The sequence below is a fragment of the Chiloscyllium plagiosum genome, chromosome 39, assembly GCF_004010195.1.
Source record: "Chiloscyllium plagiosum isolate BGI_BamShark_2017 chromosome 39, ASM401019v2, whole genome shotgun sequence".
NCBI classification, from domain to species: Eukaryota; Metazoa; Chordata; class Chondrichthyes; order Orectolobiformes; family Hemiscylliidae; genus Chiloscyllium; species Chiloscyllium plagiosum.
Window position 1 is genome coordinate 2,362,446 of NC_057748.1, and position 22,313 is coordinate 2,384,758.

Consider the following 22,313-nt stretch of genomic DNA (forward strand, 5'->3'; position numbering starts at 1 on the left):
ATGTGACAGATCAGCAGCTGGTACCTGTTGCCAAAAATGTGGCTAAGATCTGGTTACGTGATATAGTGGGAAATGGGTAAGGTTAGCATTTTGGGAAAGTGAATAAAATGTCATGAAGAAACTTTTTTCATTCATACTTGTCTGATACTTGTTACATACTGATTTTAATTTCCTTAGTTCACTGTGATAATTAGAAGTAGTGGGATCAAGATAAATGTGCGAACTGAAATAAACAAATGGTAATCTAGAAATAGGTAGACAAACCAATAGAACCATTCTTTTTAAAATACTTCAAGCAAATCACTTGAAAATTAAAGTAGTAATTTTTGACTTTGGACAGAGGAATAATTGTACTTTATATATAGTTAAATAGTTATAACTACAAGATAAATTTAACTTTTTCAAATTTGACTCTTTGGATTTGAGTGTTGCTCGCAAAACTGGTACTTTCTGTTGAAGTATAGTTGTCCTTAAAGAGATGATGACCAATATTTATACTGCAGTCTTTGGAGGTATGACTGACTACAGTGAAACTTGATTATCATGTGACTATCAAGTAATCGGTTGTAGGTAGTGTATGCTTGGGAGGTACTATCAACAAAGCTTTGGCTAGTTGCTACAGAGCCTGGAGTCATACAGAACGGAAACAGACCCAACTCGTCCATGCTGACCAGATATCCTAAATTAATCTAGTCCTATTTGCCAGAATTTGGCCTGTGTACCTCTTAAACCCTACTTCATGTACCCAACCAGATGTTTTTTAAATGTTGTAATTGTACCAACTGCCACCAACATGTCTGGCAACTCATTTCAGTAAAGCACCACCTTCTGCATGAAAACGTTGCCCCTTGGGTCCCTTCTAAATCTTTCCCTTCTCACCGTAAACCTATGCCTTCTAAGTTTTCCTCTACCCTGGGGAAAAGACCTTGTCTATTCATTCTATCCATGCCACTCATGATTTTAAAAGCTTCTTTAAGGTTACCTCTCAGCCTCTGGCACTCCCGGGAAACGGCCCCAGCCTCTTCCTGAAGTTCAAACCCTCCAACCCTGGCAACATCGTTGTAAATCTTTTCTGAACCCTTTCAAGTTTAACTATGTAATTCCTAGAGCAGGGAGACCAGAATTGAACACAGTGTTCCAAAAGTGGCCTAATCAATGTCCTGTTCAATTGCAACATGATATTGCAACTCCTATACTCAATGTACTGACCATTTAAGGCAAGTGTACCAAACATTGCATTCACTATCCTGTCTACCTATGCCTCCACTTTCAAGGAACTATGAACCTGCATCCCAAGACCTCTTTGTTCAGCAACACTCCCAGGACCTTACCATTAAGTGTACAAGTCCTGCTGATTTGCCTTACCAAGATGCAACACTTCACATTTTTCTAAATTAAACTGCTATAGCACCCTATAGATGTTGCGCACTGCAGCCATGGTGTGCTGGTAGCAGAATGAAGTAAATGTTGAGGCTTGTTGATACCATTTGGAATAAGTTGAGCAACGAATGTGGGAAAATATTCTTGAACTCCTTGTACCAGTGTATGGAATTTGTGTTGCACAGGAGATGGTCAGCAATAAATGATAGGATTTCAATTTTCTTCAAAACCAGATTAATTCAAAGCATGATTTAAAATTGTCAAGCATTGCCTTTTAATCCCTGTCGATTGCTTTTAATATATGTGGTATTGTCACTGGGATTGCAGTGTTTGTAATAGTGGGAGTGGGAAATTTGCCTAGAATGATCTGTGGAAAGAACTCTGTACAAGTATGGATTTTAGCATTCCAAATTTGTAAAGAGCATTTTGAACCTTGCAGCATCATTGCAAAGTACACATGGTAACAAGACTGTTACTGGTGAGAAAGATTTGAGGTGGTGAATTAAAAGATTATTCATAAAGCATGTCAAACTGTTAGGTCAGTGTTTTCAAAGTATGTTGCCATCAACAGACACGATTTAGCTGAATAAATATAATTTAACAGAACCATGTCATCTTGAAGATTTAGTTTGCTACATTTAATATTGCAGAACTGAGGTACAAAGAGATCTGGCTGTCCTGGCAAATGAATTATGAAAGATTGGCGTGAAGATGCAGCAAGTGATTAGAGAGGCAAATGGAATATAAAATAAGGATATTTTGCTACAGATGTATGAAGGCCACATCTGGAGTACTAAATACTGTTGTGGTTTCCTTATGTAGAATAGGATGTAAATCTGTTAGAAATAGTTCATAACTGACTGACTTGACTGATATCTGATATTGGGTTTGGGAGTGAGGTTGCTTTGAGGGAGGTTGGACAGACTGGCCTGTATTCAAGGTTCTGAGGGAACCTGACTGGATGGTTACTGGAAGGACAGTTCCCTCTCTAGTGGAGATTAGAATGATGGGACATAGCTTAAAGATAGAGTTTCCATTTAGGACACCTTTGTAAAGGAGTGGTGAGCCTTTGGAATTTTCTGCCCCAGGGAGAGGTGGAATTGGGGTCACTTCAAAAGCTATCCCACCTTGCCTTTAATTCCCATTTTTAGTTGAGATTCTTTCATGGTTATATGGAAGGGTGAAGTTGAAACTGTGGTCAGATTGTGGAGCAGGCTAGTGGGGCGATCAGCCTATTCCTACACCTAATTTATATGTTCCTACATGAGTATATAGTTTGTGTTTATATAGCAAGATTCAAATTCTTGGATCATCCCAGAAGCACTTTACTTTCGGAATGTTGTCACTGTCATATTGTAGGGAAGTACTATTTAAGTGTGTCAGTGGCCTAAATGTGCACAAGCAAAATCAGGTTTGTTTATGATAACAGAAAAACATAGCTTAGCATGTATTCTAAGCAAAGATATCAGTTGAAGCAAGTACTGTCCTGCTCATAGATTTAAATAGTAAATATTTGAAAAAAGTAGTGTTAATGCTTTATGAAGTTGAAAATGTATGTATATTTATATGCAAGCGTGAAACAAGTGACTCGCATAAGGATCTGAAATGTTCATCAGAGTCTTTGGGAAATAGTGAGAGGTTTACTCCTAGAAGCATGAAGGCTTCTGATTTTGATCAAAGTTTGAATTAAAATCAGCCACCATTGTCATTTCAATGTGTCTAGGAGAAAGTGAGGACTGCAGATGCTGGAGATCAGAACTTAAAATTGTGTTGCTGGAAAAGCGCAGCAAGTCAGGCAGCATCAAAGGAACAGGAGAATCGATGTTTCGGGCATAAGCTTCTACATTCCTGAAGAAGGGCTTCTGCCCGAAACGTCGATTCTCTTGTTCCTTTGATGCTGCCTGACCTGCTGCGCTTTTCCAGCAACACATTTTTAAAATTTCAAGATGTCTCACTGGGTAGTAATTTCCCCTCTACTTTACTTTAACAAGAAACTTAGAGACAGTAAGGTATCCTTCGTGAATGAGAGACATTGGGTGTGTGTATGCAAGAAAATCTGTTCCTGACCCCAATCCTGTCCTGGAAAACACACCGTCTCTTAGACTTTATAAACGTTTGTTCCAGTGAAACAAATAATGTTTGATGCAGATCATGAAACTCATCCTGTTAAATTAAGATATGATATGGGCAAGTTTGATTTCTGACTTTTGTTGAGTTATCTGATCTCGGGTGACTTGGTCTTATGCAAAAACACTTGAATAAATTATGGGTGTCACTTGCATTTTGTATTTTTTACATTTGACTCTAAGTTGTTGGGGCTGTTCTGTGTGGATGTTTCACTGATACTGTAAGAGTGGCTGGTTTTGCAATTAGAATAGATGTCAAACAAAAGTGCCTTTGGATTGGGTTTGTTTGCCCTCTAATAAGCTTGAATTAGGAATGCACAATGCAACACAGGCTGAGCACTGCATTGAACTATGACCTTTCAGCTCTTCCCCTGCTCACCTTGAGTAACTTGTTACCACTCATTGAGGATTGTATGTGAAGATTGTGTGTATGTAGAAACAGGCCATTCAGCACATCAAGTCCATACTGAACTTTCCAAACATAACACTATGGCAGTCCCAGTCTAAGAGGATGGAGAGGAATTTGTGTGTACAAGAAAATTTTCTAATTCAGTATGTGAATATACCTATTAGCGAAGGTGCAAAACTTGACCTATGCTTGGGAAATAAGACAGGGCAGGTGACTGAGGTATCACTGGGGGAGCACTTTGGGACCAGCAACTATAATTCTATTAGTTTTAAAATAGTGATGGAAAAGGATAGACCAGATCTAAAAGTTGAAGTTCTAAATTGGAGGAAGGCTAATTTTGACAGTATTAGGCCAGAACTTTCAAAAGTTGATTGGAGGGCAGATGTTCGCAGGTAAAGGGCTGGCTGGAAAATGGGAAGCCTTCAAAAATGAGATAATGAGAGTCCAGAGACAGTATATTCCTGTTGGGGCGAAAGGAAAGGCTGCTGGGGGAAAGGAAAAGCTGGATGACTAGAAAAATTGAGGTCTTGATTAAGGAAAAGGAAGGAAGCATATGTCCGGTATGGACAGGAGAGATCGAATGAATCCTTGGAGTATAAAGGCAGTAGGAGTATAAAAACGGCAAAAAGAGCACGTGAGGTAGCTTTGGCAAATGGGTGAAGGAGAATCCAAAGAGATTTGATAAATACGTTAAGGACAAAAGGGTAACTAGGGAGACCATATGGCCCCTCAAAGATCAGCTCAGTGAAAGTGCTGGAGATTAGAGTAGAGTGTGTGATGCTGGAAAAGCACAGCAGGTGAGGCAGCATCCGAGAAGCAGGTGAGTTGATGTTTCGGGCAAAAGCCTTCTCCTCTCAAAGATCAGCAAGGCAGTCTATGTGTGGAGCCGCAGGATATGGGGGAAGATAGTAAACAAGTATTTTGCATCAGTGTTTACTGTGGAGAAGGACATGGAAGATAGAGAATGTGGAGAAATAGATGGTGACATCTTGAAAAATGTCCATATTACAGAGGTGGTGGTGCTGGATATCTTGAAACGCGTAAAAGTGGTTAAATCCCCAGGACCTGATCAGGTGTACCCTAGAACTCTGGGAAGCTAGAGAAGTGATTGCTGGACCTCTTGCTGAGATATTTGTATCATCAATAGTCACAGGTGAGGTGCCGGAAGACTGGACCTTGGCTAACATGGTGCCATTATTTAAGAAAGTTGGTAAGGACAAGCCAAGGAACTATAGATTGGTGAGCCTGACATCGGTGGTGGGCAAGTTATTGGAGGGAATCCTGAGGGGCAGGATTTACATGTATTTGGAAAGGCAGGACTGATCAGGGATAGTTAGCTTGGCTTTGTGCATGGGAAATCATGTCTCACGAACTTGATTGAGCAACAGAGGATTAATGAGAACAGAGCGGTAGACGTGATCTCTTTGGACTTCAGTATGGTGTTTGACAAGGTTCTTCATGATATATACTTAATGGTAAGGTCCTGGGGAGTGTTGCTGAACAGAGACCTTGGAGTGCAGGTTCATAGTTCTTTGAAAGTAGAGTCTTGGGTAGATTGGATAGTGAAGAAGGCGTTTGGTATGCTTTCCTTTATTGGTCAGAGCACTGAGTGTAGGAGTTGGGAGGTCATGCTGCGACTGCACAGGACATTGGTTAGGCCACTTGGAATATTGTGTGCAATTCTGCTCTCCTTCCTATTGGAAGGATGTTGTGAAACTTGAAAGTGTTCAGAAAAGATTTACAAGGATGTTGCCAAGGTTGGAGAACTTGATCTATAGGGAGAGGGTGAATAGGCTGGTGCTGTTTTCCCTGGAGTGTTGGAGGCTGAAGGATGACCTTAGAGATTTATAAAATCATGAGGGGCATGCATACGGTACATAGACAAGGTCTTTTCCTTGGGTGGGGGAGTCCAGAACTATAGGGCATAGGTTTAGGATGAGTAGGGAAAGATATAAAAGAGACTTGAGGGGCAACATTTTCATGCAGAGAGTGATGCGTGTATGGAATGAGCTGTCCGAGGAAATGGTGGAGGCTGTTACAATTACAACATTTTGAAAGGCATCTGGATGGGTATATGAATAGGAAGGTTTAGAGGAATATAGGCCAAGTGCTGGAAAATGGGACTAGATTAGGTTAGGATATCTGGGGCAGTTGAAGGGTCTGTTTCTGTGCTGTACATCTCTGACTCTCCAAAAGGCATCCCACCCAGACCCACCCCGACTCACCCCGTGCATGTAACCCTATATTTGATCACTAATCCACATAGTCTGCACAGCCCTGGACTCTATGGGTAATTTTCCATGCCCAATCCACCTGACCTGCACATCTTTGGACTCCCCCACCCAAACCAGAGCACCTGGAGGAAACCCAAGCAGAGTCGAGAGAATGTGCAAATGCCACACAGTCACCTAAGGGTGGAATCGAACTTTGGTGCTGTGAGGCAGCAATGTTAATCACTGAGCCAGCATTCTGACCATGGCTGTTTTACAGACCTTAAGGTTTTGGATGAGAAATATTGTGTTGCACAAATGGAAACCCACTGAAATAAGTAAAATTTTGCTGAAGATAAGCACATTTTGTCAAAGCTTTTGATCTTGCAAACAACAGGGCAATTGCAAGAAATATCAATGCAAAACAGAGGCTACATTCCTGTATAAATTGAGTGCTTATTGGTTAGCAAATGGACTCTGTTTCAGTTAGATGATGTGAGCTGTAAAACTTTGTTTAAACCTGAAACTTGATTGGTCAATGCATTTTCTTAAGAAATGAACCAGTAATAATTGAGATCTGCATTACCAAATAAGTATACTTTGTTAATAATCTTTTCTTTATGTTGCAGAGTGTTTGCACCATATGTAGTCAGAAGAGAAGATCTGTTGGGCTGTAGACGCCCTTGAAAACTGTCACAGGTAAGATTTGCATATTTACATAATGCTCAGTGTTTGGGTGTGAAAGAATTATTCCTCAAAACCATATTGAAGACTTTGTTTTATACTCCAACTGGTATAGTAGCAAGACAAACAAAATAGAAGCCTTTTGCTTTAATGAATTCTTAGTGCTGTAGGAGTAGTGGTCCTTCAATAAATTGGTGTTTGAGTTAGATTTTCTTCTGCATAAAGACTTGAGTTCCTTAAACTTCTGTACATTTGACATTAGGGTGTTGAGGCTGTTCTATGTTGAATGTTTCACTGGTACTGTAAGAGTAGCTGGTGTTGCAAATTATGTGGAGGTGCCGGTGTTGGACTGGGGCGTACAAAGTCAGAAGTCACATGACACCATTGTTGTGGTTCTGTTCGCCGAGCTGGGAATTTGTGCTGCAGACGTTTCGTCCCCTGTCTAGGTGACATCCTCAGTACTTGGGAGCCTCCTGTGAAGCGCTTCTGTGATCTTTCCTCTGGCATTTGTAGTGGTTTGAATCTGCCGCTTCCGGTTGTCAGTTCCAGCTGTCCACTGCAGTGGCTGGTATATTGGGTCCAGGTCGATGTGCTTATTGATTGATTGATTTGAATCTGTGGATGAATGCCATGCCTCTAGGAATTCCCTGGCTAGGAACACCTAGGAGCTAAACTCCGAAAGCTTGTGATTTCAAATAATCCTGTTGGGCTATAACGTGGTATTTGTGTTGCAAATGGTGTCAAACAAAAGTGCATTCTTCTAATGTTGATATTGAGGTATATTATTGGGGCAAGGTAGTATGAGCTTTCCTCAGTGTCTGTATGTGCTTTGCTTAGGATCCTTACTTGACGTTGAGTGCCTATTTTCCCTGATTCGAGAATATGTAGTTGGAATATGAGGAAGACACTAAGGTCCTGGACAACTTGGCTTCAATGTTTGTAATCGTGTGGGTGTCTAACTGGTCCAAATAAACTGTTCGATTGATATGTGTTTCTGATGGCTTTATTTTCTGTTCTAACCTGTTGAAATGTTTTTCCTTCCAAACAGTGTTTGTACAAAAGTGTTTGCGGATATTTGCACAGAAACCCTTCTCATGCAGGTTAATGACGGGTCAAGGCGTCAGCAAGCGTGTCTCAAGACCTTCATGGTAAGAGTGTCAGAGTTCTTCAGCTTTATTCAGTAATGTTCAATGATATTTTGGTATTTCAGGTTAGTCTAGGGGCATAGTTTTTGTTTACATGTTTTTCAACAGGAGCAAGGTTAGGAACGTTACAATTAACCTTCATATTCTGGGACTGAGAAGGGGGGGAAATATTCATAATTCCTAATACCAGACATTGTTTTGTGACTTCTGTTGTGTTTGTGGATATTGGGGTTTCACCTTGGCACAAGAGTGGTTGTTCTGAACATCAGCTGACAAGGACATGAGCAATTGGACAAAAAGTTGTCCTTGTTTAGATTGCTTTAGTTTTTTGAATGGTCTTAAATGAAGATATTGCTAATTGATTGCTGTTGTATTTGGTGAGCTGTAACGATGAGTTAGGAGTACAGTTGATGCAATGTATTTGTTGTACCCAGATTCTCAGTCATAGATCATTATATGTAATTACAACCCCTATGTCCAATCCCTCAATGATTATCTGAGTAATGTACTTTTTCTCAGTTCTTTGACTTCTCAGACTTTGGGAGAAGTGAAAATATGATGTGCAGGATAGGGAAGGAGGGGTAGCTGAAGTTCACATAGTCTTGTCCATTCCCAGTGACTGAAGAATCACCTTTGTCGACTCAGGTAGACTCTTTGCCCTTGCAGCTTAAGATGCAATTTAAAGAGTGGGGAAAAACAATAACTGAGATATTTTATTGTTTCAGATAAATACTGCAACACTGGAGTTTTTCACAATATAAATTATGAAAATTCAAGCATTATTGCAATTCTCTTTTACCCTTTGACTTTTTACCTGTTCTTATATCACCGGGGAAAAAGCTGGAGGTTAAGATAGTTTGGGTTTTTATAATGAATTGCTTATGAATAGTTTTTATTTTTGTAGATAAATGCTTAAGTTAAAGAAAATCAACAATTCAAGTAATTCTATCCTCTCTCAATCGGTTTCTCTGTAGTATTCTTGCTGCTGAGTCAAAAAGCTGAGGTTTCAATTGCCACTCCATAATTTCAGTGCATTGCTGAGGGGTCTGCTTAACTATTTGATGTTACAGTTGATCCTTGAATCCAACTGTACATTCCCTCAAATCTCAACATCCAAAAATGTATCAGTAGTCTTAAATATACTGTGTATCTACAACCCTCTAGGTCAGAGAGTTCCAGAGATTCACAACCTTATGAGTAAAGAAATCTTTCCTGATCTCGGTCTGAAATGACCAACTCCTGTCCTTTGACTGTGACTTCATTCTGAGCTCTCCAGCCTGGGGAACAGCCTCTGTCAAAACTATTCAGACTTGCATGTATCCTTCAGATAGGAGATTGAATGAAGGTCTATTATGGCAATGATTAAATGGACATTCAAGATCTCTCCGTATTCTACAAAGCAGAAAATGAGATCCTCAGCCAGTATTCTTCCCTCAATCAAAACCAAACCTTGGCATTTATTTCACTACTGTTTGTAGAATCTTGCTATGCATAAAATGACGGCCATATTTGTCATAGAGATGTACAACACTAAACAGACCCTTTGGTTCAACTCGTCCATTCCGACCAGATATCCTAAATAAATCTAGTCCTGTTTGCCAGCATTTGGCCCATTATCCCTTTAAACCCTTCCTGTTCATATAAGCATCCCAGATGCCTTTTAAATATTGTAATTGTATCAACCTCCACCACTTCCTCTGGCAGCTCATTCCATACATGCATCATCCTCTGTGTGATAAAGTTGCCCTTTAGGTCCTTTTAAAATCTTGCCCTTCTCAACTTTAACCTATGCCCTCTAGTTTTGGACTTGCCCACTCTGGGAAAAAGACTGTATCTACTTACCCTATCCATGCACCTCATGGTTTACAAACCTCCACAAGATAACCCCTCAGCCTCTGACACTCCAGGAAAAATGGCGGCAGTCTGTTCAGTTTTCCCTATAGCTCAAACCCTTCAACCCTGGCAACATCTTTGTCAATCTTATCTGAACCCTTCCAAGTTTCACAACATCCTACTGAAAGGAGGGAGACCAGAATTACATGCCGTACTCCAATAATGGCCTAACCAATGTCCTGTATAACCACAATATGACCTCCCAACTCCTGTACTTAATGCACTGACCAACAAGCGCAAGCATACCAAATGCTTCCTTCACTATCCTATCTGCCTGCGACTCCACTTTCAAGGAACTGTGAACCTGCACTCCAAAGGTATCTTTGTTCAGCAACACTCCTCAGGACCGTACCATTAAGTGTACAAGTTCTGCCCTGATGTGGCTTTCCAAAGTGCAGCATCTCACATTTATCTAAATTAAATTCCATCTGCCACTCCACAGCCCATTGACTCATCTGATCAAGATCCTGTTGTACTCTGAGGTAACCTTCTTCACTGCCCACTACACCTCCTATATTGGTGTCATCTGCAAACTTACTAACCATACCTCTTAGGTTCACATCCAAATTATTTATATAAATGATGAAAAGCAGGGACCCAGCACTGATGCTTGTGGCACAGGCCTCCAGTCTGAAAAACAACCCTCCACCACCACCCGCTGTCTTCGACCTTCGAGCCAGTTCTGCATTCACATAACTAGTTCTCCCTATATTCCATGTGATCTAACCTTACTAACCAGTCTACCATGAGAGACCTCATTGAGTGTTTTATTGAAGTCTACCACTTCATTACCACTATTTATGTCTACTACTCTTCCCTCTTCAATCCTCTTTGTTACTTCTTCACAAAAGTCGATCAAGTTCATGAGACAGGATTTCCCACGCACAAAGCCATGTTGCCTTGCCGTTATCAGTCATTGCCTTTCCAAATCCCTGTAAATCCTGTCCTGTCCCTCAGGATTCCCTCCAACAACCTGCCCATCACCAATGTCAGGCTCAATGGTCTATAGTTTCCTGGCTTTTCCTTCCGAGCAGAAGAATTGACGTTTTGGGCATAAGCCCTTCTAAAGGGCTTATGCCCAAAATGTTGATTCTTCTGCTCCTCGGATGCTGCTTGACCTGCTGTGCTTTTCCAGCAACACAGTCTTGACTCCGGCATCTGCGGTCCTCACTTTCTCCTGGCTTTTCCTTTCCACCTTTCTTAAATAGTGGCACCATGTTAACCAGCCTCCAGTCTTCTGGCACCTCCCCTGTGGCTATCAATGATACAAATATCTCCGCAATAGGTCCTGCAATCACTTCCCTAGCTTCCCACAGAATTCTTGGGTACGCCTGATCAGGTCCCAGGAATTTATCTATCTTTATGCGTTTTCAGAAGTCCAGCACCCCTGTCTGTGAAATATGGACAATTTTCAAGATGTCGCTATGTATTTCACCACATTCTCTATTTTCCATATCCTTTTCATAGTACACACTGATGCAAAATACTTGTTTAGTGTCTCCCCATCTCTCGCAGTACCACGCATAGATGGCCTTGCTGACCTTTAAGTCGCCCTCTTCTCTCTTTAGTTACCCACTTGTCCTTAATGTATTTGTAGAATTGCTTTGGATTCTCCTTAACCCTATTTGCCAAAGCTATCTGATGTCCCCATTTTGCCTTCCTGATTTCCCTCTTAAGTATATTCCAACTGCCTTTATACTCTTCTAAGGATTCACTCGATCTATCCTGTCTATGCCTGACGTATGCTTGCTTCTTATTCTTGACCAAAATCTTAATTTCCCTAGTCATGCAGAATTCCCTACACTTAGCAGCCTTGTTGTTCACCCTAACAGGAACATAGTGTCCCTGGACTCTCGGTATCGCATGTTTGAAGGATTCCTATTTTCCAGCTGTCCCTTTACCTGCAAACATCTGCCCCCAATCAACTTTGAATGTTCTTGCCTGATACCATTAAAATTGGCCTTCCTCTAATTTAGAACTTCAACTTTTAGATCCGGTCTATCCTATTCCATAACTATTTTAAAGCTAATAGAATTATGGTGCTCCCCATTGACACCTCCGTTATCTGCCCTGCCTTATTTCCCAAGAGAAGGTCAAGTTTTGAACCTTCTCTAGTAGGTACATCCACATACAGGATTTAGATTGGTTTCACAGGTCGGCGTGACATTGAGGGCCAAAGGGTCTGTACTGTGCTGTTACATTGTAACATCTTTCCTAAATACAACTGTAATGTTATCTGTGTAGCAGCCAACCTGCACTGCGAAGTAATTCGTTGCATGTGCAGAGCTTTGTCATGTGTCTAAAGTATGATAACTTGCTACATAACTGCAAATTTTTCTACAAGCCAACACATTGGTTTATGCAGAAGTTTTTAGATTGTGATTGTTATCACCAACTTACCTTCGCCCCCCCCCCCAAAAAATCATCTTACGTGAATGAGTTGACTGAGTGGAATTTGAAGACTAATCTTCCATCTCCTGGCATGGAAATCTACCGGTAAACCTAAGATAATTGATGTATCACAATGTTCTCAAAATAGTTGTATTTTCTTCCCTTACCAATTTTTACAGACTCTCAAAACAAAATCATTTTGAAGCATTTGGCTGGCTACAAAGTTCAAGACAAAAAAAATTCACTCTCTGTAATCTTTCAATTGATTTTGCTCACTAAATGCACATCTGACTCCTCAAAATCCATGTTGTTATTGGACGTTATTGCCTCCCTGGGAATTCATTTGAAATGTTTAATATAATTGATGTAAAATGCTTTTATCTTATCTGTTCACTCATCTTCCCCTTTTGGCCCTTCATATCAATCCCTAGGTTTAAAGTAAACCTTTCTCGAGGTTCTTGTTCAACTTCATACCTTTGAAGGATTTTGACTCTTCTATGAGTCTCCTTTTGATGTGCATAAATTGACTTGTATGGTATCTCTTTGAAGCTGAAATGTCTGATGCTGGGTGTCAGACAGGAAGTCCATTGCTATTGTTATGGACCAGACCAAACCCCCCCCAAAATATATTAAATAGGTCGCCTAGACCCTAACCTTTTTCTTGTTTAAAAGGCAAGTGCCAGGCATTGCGTTCTGTATGCAATTTGATTGGTGAAACTACCTGTCTTGAAGCAAAACACACTTTATTCATATACTTTAGTTAAAATAAACAAAAGAAAAAAGAAATCGGAATAACTTAACTCTATTGGAAAATTTAAGAGTAGAGATTATTTAACTGCTAAACAGCATCTGTTCCAATAGAGTAACATATCGTAAACACACCCTTTGCAAAGACACATGCAGTAAAATACTGTATGTCATGCACTTCTCCAGTCCAGGTGGAAAAAAAATCGAAAGAGAGATGGGCTCAGTATGTATGAATCATACTGTATTCTAGACCCTGCACAATCCAGAATCCTATTTGGCTTCTTTACTGTCACATGAATGCTTTCAGTGCCCTGGTCCGCCAATATCTGGCATTGTTTTTATGTTTAGCAATATGCAAAGTTTTTTTGTAATTTTATCCCGTTCCATGTCTTGGTCTTGCTGAAAGTGTTCAAATGCTTGATTCCTGTTTCTCCTGACATTGATCAGCTTCACAGACAAGTACAATTAAAACTGAAGTTTTCAGCCTGTCTATAGTTGCATTTCCACCACTGGGCTTTGGACCAGTTTTCCATTTCCTAATCAAGGGCTCTGTATCATTCCTACCACAGATCTACTTGAATTAGCACAAATCAGAAATTAACTCTGGGATCATGCTTGTCTGGAAATCAGAGGCATGTTGTGGATAAATCCACTTGACCACTAGAGAAGCCCACGAATAAGCTTTTTTAAAATCATTTAATCATTATTATTCACTTCTGGGATGTGGGTGTCACTGGCTGGTCTTGTACTTATTGCCTATCACTAGTCACCCCTTCAGAAGGCAATGGTGAGCTGCTGCATTGAACTGCAATAGTCCAAGTGCTGTTGGTTGACCCACAATGGTTTTAGGGAGGGCATTTCAGGATTTTGACCCAGCGACAGTGAAGGAACAGTGATATATTTCCAAGTCAGGATAGTAGGTGGTTTGGAGGTTTACGAGTGGCGTTCCCATATCTATTCTGCCCTCACCCCCTAGATGGAAGTGGTCATGGGTTTGGAAATTGCTGTCTAAGGATCTTTAGTTAAATCTGCAGTGCATCTTGTAGATAGTACATATTGCTGCTACTGTGCATTGGTGGAGTGAGTGAAGACATTTGATGAGATTCTACATATTATGCAAAGTAAGACTGGTGTAATATACTGGCATTGGAAAGAAGGTTGATTAGCTGGAAATAAATGTGTGTGTAAATGACTGGCAGGATGTGACAAGTGGGGTTTTACAGGGATCTGTGGTGGGTCCTCAACTTGTCACAATTTATACCAATGACTTAGATGAAGAGATCACCGACTTGGAAATATACCATTGATGAATCAGGATCCTGCAACTTCCTCCCTAATGGCATTGTGGGCTATTTGTACCTATTAGACTGCAGCAGTTCAAGGACGCAGCTCAAGAGCACTATCTAAGGGTAAGTAGGGATGGGCAATAAATACTGGCTAAGCAGTAATGCTCTGATCCCCTGAAAGAATTTTTTTTGAAGCTGAAAATGTGGGAACATGAGTTCTGAGAAAGCAATGGCTGCTGTGGAGCTGAGCACCTCATTCCTACTTTGTCCCCAGTCTTATAGATCTTCTCCCTTCCCTCTACTAGTGGTGTGTCACAAGGATCTGTTTTGGGACCACTGCTGTTTGTCATTTTCATAAATGACTTAGATGCAGGCATAGCTGGATGGATTAGTAAATTTGCAGATGACACTAAAATTGGTAGAGTAATGGACAGTTTGGAAGAATTCAAAGTTTGTGAGAAGATTTGTAGCTCGGGTGCTCGTTGCTGTGGTTCTGTTCGCCGAGCTGGAAGTTTTTGTTGCAAACGTTTCGTCCCCTGTCGAGGTGACATCCTCAGTGCTTGGGAGCCTCCTGTGAAGCGCTTCTGTGGTGTTTCCTCTGGCATTTATAGTGGCCTGTTCCTGCCGCTTACGGTGTGTTACATTTCATTTGCTGAGGGATTGAGTTCTGGAGCCGCAATATCATGCTGCAACTATACAAAACGCTGGTGTGGCCACACTTGGAATATTGTGTACAGTTCTGGTCCACATATTTCGGGAACGATGTGGAAGCATTGGAAAAGGTGCAGAGATTTACCAGGATGTTGCCTGGTCTGGAGGGAAGGTCTTATTAGGAAAGGCTGAGGGACTTGGAAAGAAGAAGGCTAAGAGGGGATTTTATAAGAGACATACAAAATGACCAGAGGATTAGATAGGGTTGACAGTGAAAGTCTTTTTCCTAGGATGATGATATCAGCTTGTATGAGTGGGCATAACTACAAATTAAGGGGTGATAGATTTAGGACAGAAGTCAGAGGCAAGTTCTTTATGCAGAGAATGGTAAGGGCGTTGAATGCCCTACCTGCCAATGTCGTCAACTCAGCCATATTAGGGAGATTTAAATAATCCTTAGATAAGAACATGGATGATTTTGGGATAGTGCAGGGGGACGAGCTGAGAATAGTTCACAGGTCGGCGCAACATGGAGGGCCTGTTCTGCACTCTATTGTTCTATATTCTCTGTAACTTGCCAACCATCAACATGCAGTGATAGTGGGAGAAAATTTGGGAAATGCGGACCTGCCATGCTGAAAATGACAACATATTCCCCAAGTCAGGAAGTATGTGACTTTGATCATAAGACCATAAGATGCAAGAGCTAAAGTAGGTCACTTAGACTGTCCTGTCTGGAAAATATTCTTTTCAATTCAGTGCTTTTTGCTTTTTTTTTTTTTAGAAACTTCTATCTGGCTGAGGAGACATTAGGCCAATCCATGTCTAACAGCTTGTTTGGGAAACTCTACACATGTTTTGACCTCAGTGACCAACTTTACAATAATTGCTAAGACCGTCTAATACATTCTAAAACGTTCAACAAAATACCAAATAAAACACCAAATTAATGTGCTGTAACCTCTAATTTTAACCAATACTCAAAATAAACAGGAACACTTTTTAAAAAAAGTACTCAAAATAGCTATGAAAATTCATTCCCTGGGGTGATCAATCGGAGAAAAGTTGCCCCTGTGGAAAGGATGGATAGACGTGGTGAGGGGTGCTCTTGAAAGGACAGAAGGAGGCTGCAGGACCAGTGAGAAAAATTTTAAATTTGACAATAAGTGGATACTCAGCTGAGTGGGATCCAGGAAAATGAAATAATGAATTGCTTGCAAATGAATCTACAGGTATGTAACAAGGAAAAAAGTAAGTACAAGTAAAGTGAGTATTGGTCCTTTGGAGGGTGAGAATGGAGAGGTAATAGATTATAAAAAAGTGAATAAATATTTTGCTTTTGTCTTCAAAATGAATGATATTTTAAAAAATCCAAGTAATATTTGTGAATCAGGAGGTTGAAGGAAGAAGATCATGGTGAAATTATAGTCACTAAAGAAATGGTATTGAAAACACTGATGGAGCTGTGGGTTGTTAAATCTTAAGGTCCAATGAACTTCATCCTTGGGTTAAGAGCGGCTAATGTCGATGGTGTTATCAATTTTCCAATTTTTAAAAAAAATCCATCAATCTGGCAAGTAGCAAATATAACTCCTGAAATCAAAAAGGGATGGAGGCAGGAAAATGTAGGTGCATTAGCTTAACGTCAGTTGTGAGGAAGGTGTTAGAAATCTGTCACTAAGGAGGTTATATCTCGGCAATTGGAAAAACTCAAGATAATTGGAAGGAGTCAGCATGGTTTAGTCAAAGGAAAATTATGTTGACTCAATTTATTGAAATTCTTTTGAAGGAATAATGTGTGCTGTGATTAAAGGCAAACCTGTTGATGTAATGTACTTTGATTTCTAGAAGACATTTGATGAGATTTCACACTTTGCGCAAAGTAGGAGCGGGGGTAATATACTGATATGGTTAGAAGATGGCTAGCTAGAAAATAAAACGTATATGCAAATGGATCTTTTTCAGGCAGAAGGTGATGAATGGTGTCCTGTAGGAGTCTGTGATGGGCCCTCAGCCTCTTACAATTAATATCAGTGACATCGGTGAAAGCTCACAATTTGCAGAGGGAATAAAGATGGGTATGAAACTGTGATGTGAACCTAAAATATCAAGGATACAGACCAATATAGGTTGTTATTTTGTAAAAGTCTAGAGTATGAGAGAAAATTTGAAGTAGTTCAGTTTGGCAGTAAGAATTTTTTAAAGGTTAGTTAAATGGAAAATGACTGCAGAATTTCGAGGTGTGGGGGAACTCGGTATTCGAGTGCATGAGGCACTAGAAGTTGGTTCGTGGGTACAGCACATAATCAGGAATGCTAAAGAGATGTGTGTGTTTATTACAAGAAGAATTGAACATTTACGACTAAGAATGTTATGCACCAACAATACAGGACATTATTAGTGAGATCACATCTTGAAAACTGATTGTAGTTTTGATCTCAGTTAAGGGAGGATGTTTGGAGATGATTTATTCTATTGATACCTAGAATTAACAAATTGTTTATGAAGAAACATTGGATGGGTTAGGCTTGCTTTCACTGTGTTCAGAAGAACAAGGGGTGTTTTGACTGAAGTTTAAATGATCCTGAAAAGTTTTAACAAGGATGTGGAAAGTATGTTTATTTTGTGGCTGTTCTAGAACTCGTGGACACTGTTTTAAAAATGGAGGTCTTTTTTTTTAGGACAGAAATAAAGGAATTATTTTTCTTGAAGAGTTGTATCACTTCGGAATTCTTGGCATCGGGGGATGGGGGGGGGGTCTCTGAATATTTTTAAGGCGAAAGTAAATTCTTGACAATAGATGGTAAAAGATTCTTGAGAGTAGATGAAAATGTGGAATTTGAAATACAAAGAAATCTTGAAGTGGAGTGGGCTTGAAAGGTTGAAAAGCGTAGTTTTGCAACTTGTTCATATGTTTGTATTGTATGTGAAATTGAGGGCTGTATAAAGTTTAGGAACTACCAGAATAGAAGATATTTTCTAGATCATACTGTAATAAATGGTGTTTATTGTTGATTTAAATCTGAGATTGAGACCCAAGACATTAAATAGGGTTGTACTTGGCTGGTTAAGATATTCCATCTTTGTGCGTAAGTGATGGAAATTCATTAGTTGTGACCCTACCAAGTCTGCAAAAGATGTGTTTCTGATGATGGATTTTCATTTGTGGGAGTTTGTGTAAGGTATTTTGGGGGAAAAAACATTTTTAGATGCTATAGTGTCTAGGAAATTAATGCTGTCCTTATAAATAACTAAGAATGAAAAAGCAGCCTCTGAAAACCACCCATGTTGGAAAAAGTCAGAAATGTAATAGATTTTTAGATGGGAAGGGGTAGAAAAAGAAAAAAAAAGGAAAGATCTGTGCAAGTGTGAAATACACTGATTCTTAAAAATGTATTCAAAAGACATGGGTGTTTCCATGTTAGGCCAACATTTAACATCCATCCTGAATTGGTGAGAGAACTTAGAAACAGACCCTTTAGTCCAACCAGTCCATATCGATCATAATCCCAAACTAAACTAGTCCCACCTACCTGCGCTTGGTCCATATCCCTCCAAACATTCCTTATTCATGGTGCTTATCCAAATGTCTTTTAAACTTTGTAACAGTATCTGTGTCCACCATTCCTCTGGAAGTTCATTCTACACATGAACCACACTGTAAATGAAAAATAAATTGCCCCTCGTGTCTTTTTAAACCTTCCTCCTATCACCTTAAAAAATATGACCCCTACTCTTGAAATCCCCCACTCTAGGGAAAAGACCCTTGCAATTCATCTTTTCTGGGCCCTTCATGATTTTGTAGACCTCTAAAAGGTCCCCTCAACCGCTTGCGCTCCAGCGGAAAAACAGTCCAAGCGAATTCAGTTTCTCCTTATAATCCAAAACCTCCATTCCCAGCTACATACTGGTAAGTCACTTCTGAACCATTCAACTTTATAATATCCTTCCTTTAACAAGGTGAAAAGAAGTGGACACAGTACTCCAGAAGAGGCCTCACCAACGTCTTGTTGAACCTCAACATAACATGTCAACTTTTATAATCAAATGAAGGCAAGTGTGCTAAATGCCTTCTTAACCACACTATCTATATGTGACACAACTTCAAAGAATTATGTACCTGTTATGAAGGTGTAGAAGTGTACTTTACCTTTGAGACTGAAGGACTTGGCAAGCACAACGAGTGCTGGAGACTTTACAATGTAACATTTGGTTCAGAATAGATAGCACTGGCTGAGTTGCTATGAGACAAAAACAAATTTGAATTCGGCCAATCAGTGTTATACCCCAAAAATACCAAATTCCAAGCAAGTTTGAATTGAGTACATTGACAATCTTAAAAGCGTGTCGATGGTAGTCATGATTTGGAGACACCGGTGTTGGACTGGGGTGTACAAAGTTAAAAATCACACAACACCAGGTTATCGTCCAACAGGTTTATTTAGAAGCACTAGCTTTTGTAGCGCTCCTCCTTCAAGTGGTTGTGGAGAATAAGATTGTAAGATACAGAATTTATAGCAAAAGTTTACAGTGTGATGTAACTGAAATTGTATATTGAAAATGACCTGGATTGTTTAAATCTCTCATCTTTTAGAATGACTATGTTGGTTTCAGTTCTTTCATATGTAAATCGCAAAACTTTTTAAAAGTTACACTCTCAAGTGAATTTTAAACAATTGCTGTCATGTCAGCCCAGATAATGTATTGAAGGTGTTAGCTCTCTGTGTGAGGCTGTCTGTGCCACAGTGGTCAGACTAATTCTAATCTAAAAAACTGATTTTCAGAATCTTATATGGATTCATGCTGTTTTTGAGCAAAGTAAAATGTAATTCTGCAAGTACAAATTCACTCCCCAAACGTTTGTGTGTATGTGTGTACGTGGGTGAGTGTGTGTGGTGCAATGGGGTTACCTGTAGTGCGACATGAACTCAAGGTCCTGGTTGAGGCCATTCCCATGGGTGCTGAACTTAAAAGCCAGTGGCACAATCCAATGCTTTTGTGTGTGTAAGACCAGGGAAAGTTGAACAATTGAGAGGAGAACTGCCCAGCCTCCAGCATTTGAAAAGACTTCCTGAAAAATAGCTCTCTTGAAGGTACCTGTGAAGCAGAATCCCCAAGAAGAAAACAAGACAGGAATACAGAGAAGAACCAAAAATTGCCTGGTATTGAGAAGTTTTGTTTTGTAAATCTTAATCGGAGGTTTAATCGGACTAGTATTGTAGAAGGGGAAAGTAAAAGATAGGTTAGAGGAAGGAGTTGTAAATAGTTGTTAGTTAATTATTCTATTATACTTTAAGAAATAAAATTGTTACTTTAACTAGTTCTTGGCCTATTGAATTTTAACAGATTACTATACGGGATAAATCTTTTCTGTGTTGCTGGATTAAAATAAGCAGGACGGTTTATCTCATGTTGTAACAGTACCTGAACCCTCAGGTCTCTGTTCTACAACACTACCCAAGACCCTACTTTTAATTGTATAAGTCCTACCCTTGTTTTACCAAAATGCATTCCAAATTAAACTCCATCTGTCACTCTTCACCCCATTGACCAAATTGATCAAGGTGCTTTTAATCTTGGATAACTACCTTCACTGTCCACTATACCACAATTTTGATGTTATCTGCAAACTTACTAACCGCACCTTCTATATTGTCACTTAAATCATTTATATAAATGGCAAATGAAAGTGGACCCAACACTGATCTCTGTGGAACATTGCTGGTCACAGGCATCCAGTCAAAAAAGACAACCCTCTGCTGTCACTCTGTCTCCTGCCATTAAGCCAACATTATATTCACTTGGCAAGTTTTCCCTGAATCCGGTGTGATCTAACTTTAATAATTAGTCTACCATGCGGAACCGTGTCAACTAAAGTCCAAGTAAACAATATCTACCGCTCTACCCTCAACAATCTTCTTGACGAAGGAGCAGTGCTCTGAAAGTTTGTACTTCCAAATAAGCCTATTGGACTATAACCTAGTGTTGTATGATTTTTAACTTTGCACACCCCAGTCCAAAATCGGCATCACCAAATCATCATCATCTTCTTGGTTACTTCCTCAAAAAACTCAATCAAGTTTGAGAGACACTATTTTCCTCTCTCAAATCCACCCTGACTATCCCTAATAATTTCTTGTATTTCCAAATGCATATAAATTCTATCTGTCAGAATCACTTCTAACAAACTGACTGCCATACAATGGCATTTAAGAGTTGATTGCTGAGAATCTGGAGTCACATGTAAGCCAGACCAAATGGGAAGGCATATTTTCTTTCTCAAGTATATTAGAAAGTCTAAGCCTATCCAGTTTTTCCTTATAATTCAAAGCCTCTATTCCCAGCAACATATTGGTAATGGGGTCTTAAGGTAAATGGCAGTGGTTATATGGTTACCATCAGCACATAGGAACAAAAGAAATAGGAGCAGGAGCTGTTTGACCCCTCAAATCAACCCTGCTATTCAAAACGTGATTGTGCTGATCTGTCCCAGACTTGAACAACTTCTCTTTTGTGCTGGCTCCTCATAGCCCTCAACTCCATGCTTTTTCAAAAATCTATCTAACTTCTCTTTAATTACTTGCAGTCTTCCATACTCCGCAACTCTGCAGGTACATAGTTCCAGATATTCACTACCCTTTGGGAGAAGAAGTTCCTTTTGCAACTCTGTTTTTAATGAGTTCCCCCTTCTTCTGTAACTTTGAGATTCCTCCACTGTAGAAACATTGTCTCAACACTTACCCTGTCAAGCCTTCTCAGAGTCTTGTATGTTTCAATAAGATGTTATGACACAGGGTAAACCCCACCTTGCTAATTTAAACCAGCAACACAGAAAAGAGGTATCCCCGTGCAGTAATCTATGAAAATTAGAGAGGCCAAGAACTACTTAAAATAAAAAGTAACAATATTATTTCTTAAAGTATAACAGAATAATTAATTAACAGCTATTTACAATGCCTTCCTCTAACCTATCTTTTACTTTCCCTTCTATAATACCAACCCGATAAAGCCCCCGATTAAGATTTACCAAAAATTCAAATCTCAAAACAAGGCAGCTGTTGAATCTTCCCTTTGTATCTTCCTCTGGAGATTTTCTTCTCAGGATTTCTCTTTCACAGGTTGTTGATAGATAAATGTACCTTTTAAGAGAGCTGTGTTTCGGGCACTCTGTACATGCTGGTGCCTTGGCAGTTCTCCCCCAACTGTTCAATTTTTCCCAGTCTTATACTCCCAAAGCATCGGATTGTGTCATTGGATTTTAATATTGTCAATATACTAAATTCAAATTTGATTGGGGTGAAATTTAAACTGGCCTAATTCAAATGTGTTTTTGTCTCTAGGCAACCAGCTACACTAAGTGCTGGACCAAAAGGTTACATTTATCTTGTTCA

At 39.7% G+C, this 22,313-nt stretch overlaps 1 protein-coding gene across 4 annotated transcripts in view; it reads left to right on the top strand.

Annotated features, from left to right (window-relative positions):
- Nucleotides 1–22,313, top strand: part of tnrc6ba (trinucleotide repeat containing adaptor 6Ba) — a 214,964-nt gene that overhangs the window by 32,488 nt on the left and 160,163 nt on the right. For 3 of the 4 annotated variants that reach the window (XM_043679480.1, XM_043679489.1, XM_043679481.1), the window contains exons 2-3: nt 6,755–6,824; nt 7,858–7,957. The gene's annotated coding sequence lies outside the window, so the exon portion shown is untranslated. Of the gene's footprint in view, nt 1–6,754; nt 6,825–7,857; nt 7,958–14,257; nt 14,395–22,313 lie in introns of all 4 variants that reach the window. The other variant, XM_043679483.1, reaches the window with a different exon arrangement.